We start from the raw sequence: 10,623 nt of genomic DNA on the forward strand, positions 1-10,623 counted from the left end.
TAACCACTTAGGATTAGCCATTATTCTATCAATTTTAGAAAAAACTCTAGCTGCACCATGCTGCTTATTGTTCCAAGTGTAGAAATTACCCACACTCTTAATATCTTCCATACTACAGAAATGCATACAATCACACATATCCACTATTTCAGTATTCCTAACAAGGGAGCCAACTCTCTCATCAGTACTCATAACACAATTGAAATCTCCACACAAGATCCAGGCATCCTGTGTGTTTAAAGCTTTCAAATCTTTCCACAACACTTCTCTATTAGAGCTATCATTGAAAGCATAAATGAAAGTACAGAAAAAACTAGGCATACCACTCACTGGTTGAATGAAGCAATGCATAAACTGACTAGAAGCTGCTTGGATACTCACAGAAAAGCTTCCTGGATTCCAAGCCAAAATAATTCTGCCACCATTATGATAGCTTGCATTACTAGAGAAACACCAATTTGGGAAAACTCTTTGGTAAAGCTTCCCTAAGTTAGGAAGCTTAACCTTATGCTCTAGGAGACCAACTAACCCCACATGATATTTATGAAGAAAATGCTTCACAGTATCCTGTTTCTGAGCTAGGTTGATACCCCTAACATTCCAAGATAATATCCTATCCATAAGATTTGGAAGAGTTCCCTCTTCCTGTGCTACCCTCCTCAATGTCATCTTCCCTATCCAACTCAGCAGTACTGCAAGCACTGTGACCACCATCATCATTCAGCATTTGGAAAGAATTAACAACTGGTGTTGGAACCAAATTGGTAGGTCTAACCCTGATTGGCCTGAGAGTTCTCTGAAACCCCTCCTGATCCACCTCTGGTGCCACCACTTCTGTGTGATTCTGAACTTGTTGTTTTTTCTGCACCCATATTCTCTTAGTTTTCCCCTTCCTACACTCAATGGTTGAATGTCCAACTAGTTTGCAATTATCACAAACAGTTGGTCTCCACTCATAGGTGATAGGTACCTGAACCAGCTCACTATGCTCATTCATAAATGAAACTTGATCAGGAAGCTTTTGTGTGATTGGCATATCAACCAACACCCTAGCATACTGAAGTTTATCCCTACTCACAGTGGCTGCATCCCTCTCAATTGGTTTGCCTAACTGACTCACAATCTTGAAAAGAGATTTTTCACCCCAATATTTAAAATTCAGAATCAACTGAATCCAGATGGGGACAGATTTGATCTCTTCCTTCTCCATATCCATATCAACACTCCAGGGTTTCACTATCATAGGTTTGCTGTCAAAGAAAAAATGGGCAGAAGTGACTTTGTCTCTCATGTCCATAGTCAGAAATCTCACTAAGTAGATCCCCTTTTTCACCAACACCACCTTATCAATATTAAAGTTCTTCCAGATTCTCCTAATAAACCCTTCCATAACATGTATTGGGGGATTAGCACCAATAATATAGCAGATTATGGAAGAATTCCAAAAATCCACCTCATCCTGTATATCATTAAAATCAATCTGTACAGGGCTAGAAACAGGATGCATTTCAATTGGATCAGGTGGCCTAAATTCATCATCAACACTATCAGCATGTTCATTCATTCCTTCATCAAATTGTTGCAATATTGGAATGGAAATCGTACCAATGTCAACATTAGATGGAGTATTATTCACCTTGTTAGCTGATCTGTGAACAGATTGCATCCACTCATTGAAGGAATGCCTGAGTTCAGAACGAGCTTGCAAGTGTTTCAATCCAGATTTGGGGGTGAGAATTTCATTTTCAATCGTCAAATCCAGTGCTTCGACTCCTAAAACCTCCTTAATCGATCGAGTCCTAAGAGCCTGAGAATCAGATGAAGGTCCTCTTGGTTTCTGCTTTGCATTGCCATGCTTACTACCTTGCATTTTGCCCCCAGACTTCCTTGCCATGGCAGCAGTGCACAATGGAGATCATGCACCGAAGGGAAACTTGGGGGAGAAGGCAAGGTTTTCTCTCGCTTCTCTCTAGAGTTTCTCTCTCTAGAGTTCTCCGTCATAAAGTTAATACGCACTAAAAGACTCGGATAAGTCTCAAACACTCCGGATTCTAAGAGTCCAAATCTGACAAAGAACTCGGCCCAAACATCATTTCCAGCGCGCCCAGCCCTGGGCGCTGAAATTGCCTGGATCCCATTCTCAACGCCCAGAGCTGGGCGCCGAAATCTTTAACGCCCAGCCATGGGCGCTGAAAATACCTAGGTACGTGTTTCCTCCTAATTCTTCTTGGATTAGAGCTCTACAATTCTATGTTTCCACGAACTCTTCCCTATAAATATAGCCCCAAATTCGACGTGAAACACACACAATTCATATTCTGAGTATTGACTCCAACCCCTAAGCCTAAGCCTCACGCTGCGAAATTGATCTCGCGTTCTGTCGCAATCGATCCATAAATCGAACATAACGTATCCCGTCCCATAATTTGAGATTCGTTAAATAAAAGGAGAAATAGCAAAGTCAAAGTGGTTAGTTTTCTGAGAACCATGACGCACCTCTCAAGGGTGCGTCGTAATGTGTCCCTTTTCCATGGTTTAATTGCTTTCCTCGCCCTTTTATGAACTGTTAAACTAACTAAATCTGATTGTTCGATCACGCTTAATAAATATGATATTTTTGGGAAATTGGATTATCATGCTAGGTCCCTTAAAACAATCTAAATAAGATAATCGCGTTCGATCTAGTACTATATGTTGCATATTGTTAAAATCAACTCAGATTAGTTCAATAGTTAACGCATGTCCCTTCAATTATTTATGCTGAGCTAGTAAGGATATCCTGCCTCTGGAGTTATCGAAGAGCGAGTACTCCTCTCGGTAGTTACAGTCCCCCGAACCCTCACTCTCTACCCTGCGGGTGTACGTTGAGCGATCCCCACCACCAGGGATCACAAGGGAACCTACGGCCGTCGTGGTCAAACATAATTGCACTCCCTTTATGTCACGATAACCGGGTTTTGTCAGTTTTTCTCATTGTCGTTAAAAACTGAATGGCGACTCCTATATTACTAGTCAATTGGGTGTAAACTCACAGGAAATCCAATTACACTTGATTTGACAAAAGAAGCGTCACACCCACGAGGGACGAGGTCACGCATTAGCCTCGTGCTTTTTCGACCCCCTCACAGTGGCGACTCCGCTGGGGAAAGTGAAGGAAATACTCGTGCTTGTAGGTAATCAAAATAGCCGAAGGGTGAAACGATCCTACCCCACGTTTATTTCCCCATCAAGTTGGGACGACCTGAAAATCAGCATATTAATGTGAACGGGCAGAACCGCATAACGAATCTTGGCTCCCTCAGGGAGTTTGGACTAAGGATACCCATCGCCAACCGGGGGGTGCATACGCTTCGAATGTTGTCCACTCGGCACTTTCGCTAGTAGTACACCCGTCCCAAACCCAATCGCTCGCCCATTAGGTCCCTCTCATTGGTGCATGCCCCCTTGGCTTACATCGTGATTGGCCTCTTGGGCGAAATTCGTCTGTTGAAGGCACTACCTCGACCGGGGCATGTGTTGGATCTGCGATAGTAGCGGTACCAAGCCAGGCGCAAATACTACCCATAGAAGCCTATCATAAACTACATGACATATTATTATTGCCTCATGATGTAATGTTAGTTATGTGTAGCGAAATATGTGATTGTGTGTGACAAACAATGTTAGAAAACCAACGAACCTTAAAAATTTCCCAAACATTCATAAACCAATTGGCCAAAGAGTTATACCTAAATACGTGTTCCGCAACCCCGAACGATCGCCACAAAAATAAGCGACGCTCGGGATGGCCCGTAACGAATCCCACAAACGCTGCACAACGCGTAAAGGACGTTATTAGGCAAGCACGCAAAATTAAGTCGCCTAAACAAAAAAATATATGCGAGCAGAAAACGAGTACCAGTCAGGGACGCATTTTCAGCGCCCCTGGCTGGGCGCCAATATTTCTCACGCCCTTCGCTGGGCGCTGAAGTTGCTCCCTGGCCTTTTGGTCAGGCACAGCAGCCTCGGTGCCCGCGCATAAAAAAAATACGTAGCAATAAAAGAAAATTCGCAAAATTACTACAAGGGCGTACGTAAAGGCACTCGTTTCTAAAAGGGACTTAAAAAAAAAAACTCTTTGTGTCGTTGTTAGGCCTCCTATGACGACAATGTTCGGCACCAAAACCGAGCATGCTAATTTAAATAACTTTGAATGTCACATGGGCAAAGAATTCAAAAAATAATGTTCGAATAGTGTCTTCAAGGAAAAATAATGTTCGAATAAAAAATAAATCCGAGTCTAGACTAGGCTATGCCAAAGTACAATCCAAATCCTAAGTCTTAGTTGTCTTATCCATAGAATCGGTCCTAATGCTTGGTGTCGTTCTGCAAGTTAAAAGGTTAAACCATATTGAGTCTCCCTTCCTAACATTTAAATCAATAAGCACCCATATGTAATTGTCATCCCTTGCTAAGAATCTACGGCCTCAATACTCTCTCCCACCAATAAAAAGAATATATTATAGTATTTGCAAAATGGAAACAGTCACATTCTGAAAATCATTCCCCCATAGTCGCACAACCCCCAAAGTGAACCTAAGGTGTCAATACCGTTAGCAAAAAATTTAATGGCCTCAAGGCTTATGATCACATTGGGTCACGACTATCATAGTCCTCTCGAGCCACTCGCTCCTTGAAATACTCCTAAGTACGGACTAAAAGATTTTCCATGAATGCAACATGACGAACCATGAAAATACCCAAATCGGCATGCCATAAGGCTACCATCGGGGTAAAGAAATACACACTAAGAGGGAGCCGAACTAATGATTCTAGCCTTGCAAAAATGAAAATTCGATCTCCCCGACTAACTACCTTGCCAACATTAAGCAAAATGGCGCATGACAAATGAACACCCAAGGGTTAAAATCTAAAGTGTTAACCAACAAAAGTTATGGTCCAATTAGCCTAAGTCTGAGAGTCGCTTGGTCAAGTATTATAGGCTTACGCCACGTCATTATTTTGAGTCTAGGCCACCTCCTTGTATTCATACACGGGTTATAATCAGAAAAATTAATGAAAGTTCGAGTCTAAATCACAACTTCCAGTTTAATCCCGGAAACTGGAATCTGAAAAGAAGCAAAAAAAATTATTTTCGATGTAATTCTTTCGTTAAATTTCAATAAGGTAAAAATAACATTTTGAATCTACGCTATTTGCACATTTTAAGAAACGACTAAATACGCTTGCAAAGTAAGACAATTAAAAGGTCCACCCTAGGCCTATTAAAGCTAAAGGTCCACCCTAGGCCTACTAAAGTTAAAGGTCCACTATAGGCCTACCAAACGAGGCTCACTCAGTCTCGCCTCGTGACTCAAAGACCACAACCATCTACCTTTTAGCCCAAATAAAAAAAAAATTATGTTGGGGAGAAATCCCAAGCAAAAAGAGAAAATAGAAAGAGAAAAGGGAGAGCGAAGAGAGCAAGCCATGAAATACTTAGCCCATACCTCCCAAAGTGCGAAATTTACCCAAGTAAACGAGGAAAAGAATTGAGTCAACCAATCTAAATCATGTCACAAAAACTACATAAAATTCTACGATGTCTACCCTTTCCAATCCTTATGTTCTTAGACGCCTTCGCTCTGGGGCCCCTGTTCAGCTCATTTAACCCATCCATGTTCTCATTGCCATAACCCAAGAAACCGTTACCTCGACTCTTGTTCTTGAACTTGTTGTCAACTGCAAACCACATACGACCATTGACACGTGCGTCATACCCATTATTACACCACCGTTAGCATAATGACCATATACCTTGTTTGGATACATCCTGTTGATATACCCTTGAGCCGTCCCCATGCTACTCATTGGCCTTGGTTCATGTAAGCTCATGACCCTAGCTTGAGGCTGCAAATTGTGAGTCCTAGCAGATGTAATCCTCATGCTTGACCAATACCTATACAAATTATCGTATCAAACCGTCTTGAGTCACGAATAAAAAAAGGAAGACAAATGAAAAGTACAAAAAAAAAAAAAATAATAAAAAGAAAACTTTGCAAAGCGCCTTTAAAAGTTCATCTAAAAAGAAAAAGAAGCATTTAGCGCACCAAAAAAGATCCGCCCAGAAGTCATTATCAGCGCCCAGAGCTGGGCGCCGAAATCTTTAGCGCCCCAGCCTGGGCGCTGAATCTCTCTGCTTGCTAAAATTTGTCCAGAAGTGCTCGTCATTTTATCCGCACATACACGAAACAATAACGAACACTTGGGGGTGAAGGAAATATGTCTTTCACCCAAGGTGCATTAAGTCTAATACCAAGGTTCAGATTAATTGCGAACAATTAATTCAGTGAGATCAAGTGATCGGAACATCTAGCTGGAGCAATGCTTCCGATCAGTGAGTTCTAATGGATATTGAACTCACAACTTACTCTTGACTGAACCTACAAGGTCACACCAATGACACGTAACAGATCACCGAATTAAATGAATCTGAAATTCATTTAATAGCTTTTCGGGATTTAAGTTGGAAACGTATTATACGATACGACCTTGCATCGGAATCGTATATCGTATCGCGAATATTCGTAAGCTAGGCGAAACGAATAAATCGTATCGTACGACGGTGATTCGTCGTATACGAAACGATAAATAAATATATCGGAAATATATTTAATCGCGAATACAAGGAGCGGCCCACGAGCCGAGTGCACAGAGCACTCGAGGCCCATGGGCGCGCGCATAGGCGAGCAAGTAAAGCAACGCAGCAGCAGCGAGGCCCTTGTGGCGCGGAGCTGTGCGCGTGCATGCGGGCCGAGACCACGACACAACAGCAGCGCGGCCCACGGCCCACTGGCTGTGCGTGTCCGTGCGTTTTGGCTTGCGGGCTTGCTAGCCGACCTTTCCTCTTGGCTTGGTCGGTTAGTAAGGTTATGTAAATAACCTTACAACCTATTTTCCAACTAAGCACAATCACAATTTAGATTACACACAACCCTAGGAGAAAACAGAGAACCCTAATTCTCTCTGTGCCTCCATAGTGTGTTCATCCCAAAATCAAATCTCTTGATTAATTGTCTAAGCTACGATTATCAAGACGGATCTGATCGTGTTGGTGAACCAAGTAGAGGAACGACAAGTGGAGTTCTTTGTTCGTGTTCGTTGACGGATTATTGTGGAAAACAGGCTTCGAATGTAAGTTTGCTTAATCTGTGCTTTATACATGTTTCCTGGCTTTGGGGATTGTTCCGAACATGTTATTATGTTTAACTGTATTTCCCTACAGTGGTATCATGAGCCTTATGTATTCAAATAATGAATTAGCATGATTATTATTGTTTTTTCATTGTCGAAATTTTTGGAATTTTTGTTGATTTTTCGGAATTTTTTCGAATTATGGGATTAATTGCGAAATTGGCAGTTCCGAAATCAAAAATATTCGCTTTTTCGATTTTTAAAACCCTAATCTGATGGAAAACGATTTTCTAAGATCAACTCATGAGAATAGAATTGCGAAAACAGGCCTCGAAGTATCGTGTTTTTGGCGTTTTTGTTAATTTTTCATTAAAAATTAAAAGTGTCGGACAGTAATTCAATTCAAAGGTCGACCTTAACTACTCGGAATTGCTTGAAATTTTGACACAATGTTGCTGGGTACATGCTTGATCTATGGTAAAATTGTCAGATTTTTCCGATAAGTATAAATCCTAATTTTGCCTTTCCCCAATTCGTAAAATTTACAACCCTAATTGAATTTTAATTAATTTTGGTTTAATAATTCGGTTAATTGGGGAAGGGGTATAATTTCATGGGTCAGTGGATAATTTTAAAAATTATTAATTTTGAATGGTTTCGTTAATTTTAATCGCACTTAAACCAAATTATTAATAATCTGAAATTTAATTGTTTATGAACGATATAAAGTTTCGGATTTTATTAATTAAAAGTTCAAACTTTAAAGTTGATTTGATCGTTCTTGAAAGTTTGAATATTGTTATCCCTTGATTTATTAATTTTACGAAATTGGATTGTCGTTAAAGTTTATTAAATCGTTAAAAATCGTTGTTTTTCGAAAATTAAATCGTAACTTTTTTTTGAAAAATAAAATTAATGCAAGTTCGTGAATTAAATTAAATTTAAATTAAGTTGGTCCGTTTTACGAACCAAAAACACGAACATGGGCATGATGGAAGTATGGCTCGTCGAGCCATACGAGGCCATTGTGCTCGCCGAGCCATGCGACACGGGCAGCAGCAGCAAGGCTGCGTGCCTCGTGCGCGCTAGGCAAGGAAGGGGCAGGCGAGCACTCTTGCGGGGCTGCGACGAAGCAAGGGCAAGCCTTGCGACGTCCAGCACACTCGATGCACAACACACGCAACGCAAGGGCAGCATGGCTGCGGGTACGCGGTGCGCATGCGGTGCGATGGGGCTGGGGCGCGCGGGCATTGCTCGTGTGCTCTTGGGCCTCACGCACGATGGGGCTGGGGGTGCGCGGGCAATGCTCGTGTGCTCTTGGCCTTCACGCAAGGCGGGGCTGGGCGCAAGCCTAGCCCGATTCAGCAATTAGACTTTTTTTTAAATCGTTTAATTCGTTGGGCTTCGTATATTTGCATTAATTTGGGCTAACGGGATATTTAATTTAATATTTTATTTGCTTGGGCCGGGCCGCGAGTTATAATTTTATATTTCATAATTAATTATCCGGAATAATTATTGGTTTGAGTGGGAGCCACTAAATGAAATTAAAATGAAATAATTATTTTAATTATTTCGTAGGTCGCATTATTTTAATTAAATTCAATTTTAATTAGAATAAAGTCTAAGGATTAATAATTTGGAAATTGATTAATCTTTTAGGACGCGTTTATGTGAACGTGAATTTTAATTAATTCACGTAAATACTTGCATATTAACATGGGCCATTCGTTTTAGCATACGAATGAGTGAATGCGTAGAATATATATTTTATGCAATGCAGGTACTCCAAGTGACTAGTATGGCCAAATTTAGGATAGTTAAATACGGTCTGCGCACCGTTCTATCTTTGAATGTAAAGTTTTAAATATGGTTTGCGTACCATGGAAATTTTGATGTAATTTATTATTTTCAAGTATTTCTAAGTTTAGAACTTTAAGTTAGGATTTGAACGAAGATTCAAGACGATGCCAAGCTAACAAGGAGGTGATGAAGATTGGATGCTTCAAGACAAGAAGTTTTGGGCCATACTAGATCACTAATTATTTATGCAATTTAATATATATATTATGCGTGAATGTATGAATGTATGTATGCTTTGCATGAACAGGTTGTTTCCTATGAATCGATTAGTTTTAAGTTCACTAAATAATTGAACCAACATAGAAACAACTAGGTCCAAGTAATATTGAGTTTTAAAAAATTGCCTTCCAAATCAACACTTACAAAAATCTAGGGATCTAAGATAGTAGGTTTACGCTAAAGCGAGGTGCTATTTTAGTTGATTTAGGTGGTAAGGCATCCTAAAGGAGCACGTTGATTGTGGTTGCAACTCAAACAACAATGGAATTAAGTTGTGGCAATGGGATAAATTATGGCATTAATTTATTAACCAAGAGTAATTTGGAGATTACTAGCAATAGGTTTTGCTTACCTAAAATCTTAAACTACTTAAGACATGCTAAAGCTGCTTAAGGATTTAGGACTTTTGGGGTCTTGGAATCGTTTCATTCATTTTGGACCATGTTTTTACTTTTGCATGAATGAAATGTTTTAATAGCTTTAATTGTTGCATGTTTTTGCTTTTATTTCAAAGTTATTGAATTGTATGAATGGTTATTTATTGCAAATTCTTTTCGATTGTAGTAATCAAAATGGCCGCGATCAAAACAAAACTCAAAGTAACTGAAATTTTGGATGTATAATTGAACCTATCAAACTTTCTTGATTGGGAGAGGAAGCTTCGGCAAGTCCTCAGGTGGAACAACATTGAATATGTAGTTGACCATCCCATCCCCAGCTATTACTCAAAGGATATGACTCCAGAAAAGCACTGTACGTGGGCAAGCCACGTGTCGCTAGTGATGGATCTTATTCTTGGCTCTATCCCCAATGATTGGAGTGCAAGGTTCGTTGCATACGAGCCATGGGCACTCCTAAGGCATCTTAGGGATATATGTCGTGGTAGATTCCAACATGGTGGTCAACATGTCGACCAAAATGTTTTTGAATTGGTAAATTCATTTGAGGATCTAAAGCTTAACGCTCCACTGGGTTGTTGCTTTGACGTCGAAAGACAAAAAGCAAGGGAAAGGGTCATTGATCTTGAAATGACAGAACAGACGCCAATTAGAACTCATACAAAGAAAATGGTTGGGCTTCTCAACCGGCTTGAGTTACTTGGTGATCCATTCCCAGATTCTGCAGCTGCGGGAATACTTTTGAATTCTCTTCACCCTGGTTATAAGAAATTCAAACTACTCTATTTCTCCAAGAAAAGGGAGAATACTCTTAGTGAACTAATTTACTTGCTTCATCAGTACGAATTGGACTTTGTAAGTGATAAGCAAGCATCGCTAAAAGTAAAGAGTAAGAAAATCAAGAAAAAGGTTCCGGGGAAGATCCAAAGCAAGGGTGCATCTCCATCTACTTCAGGAAGGCAAGTGGCGC

This window comes from Spinacia oleracea, chromosome 4, assembly GCF_020520425.1.
Source record: "Spinacia oleracea cultivar Varoflay chromosome 4, BTI_SOV_V1, whole genome shotgun sequence".
NCBI classification, from domain to species: Eukaryota; Viridiplantae; Streptophyta; class Magnoliopsida; order Caryophyllales; family Amaranthaceae; genus Spinacia; species Spinacia oleracea.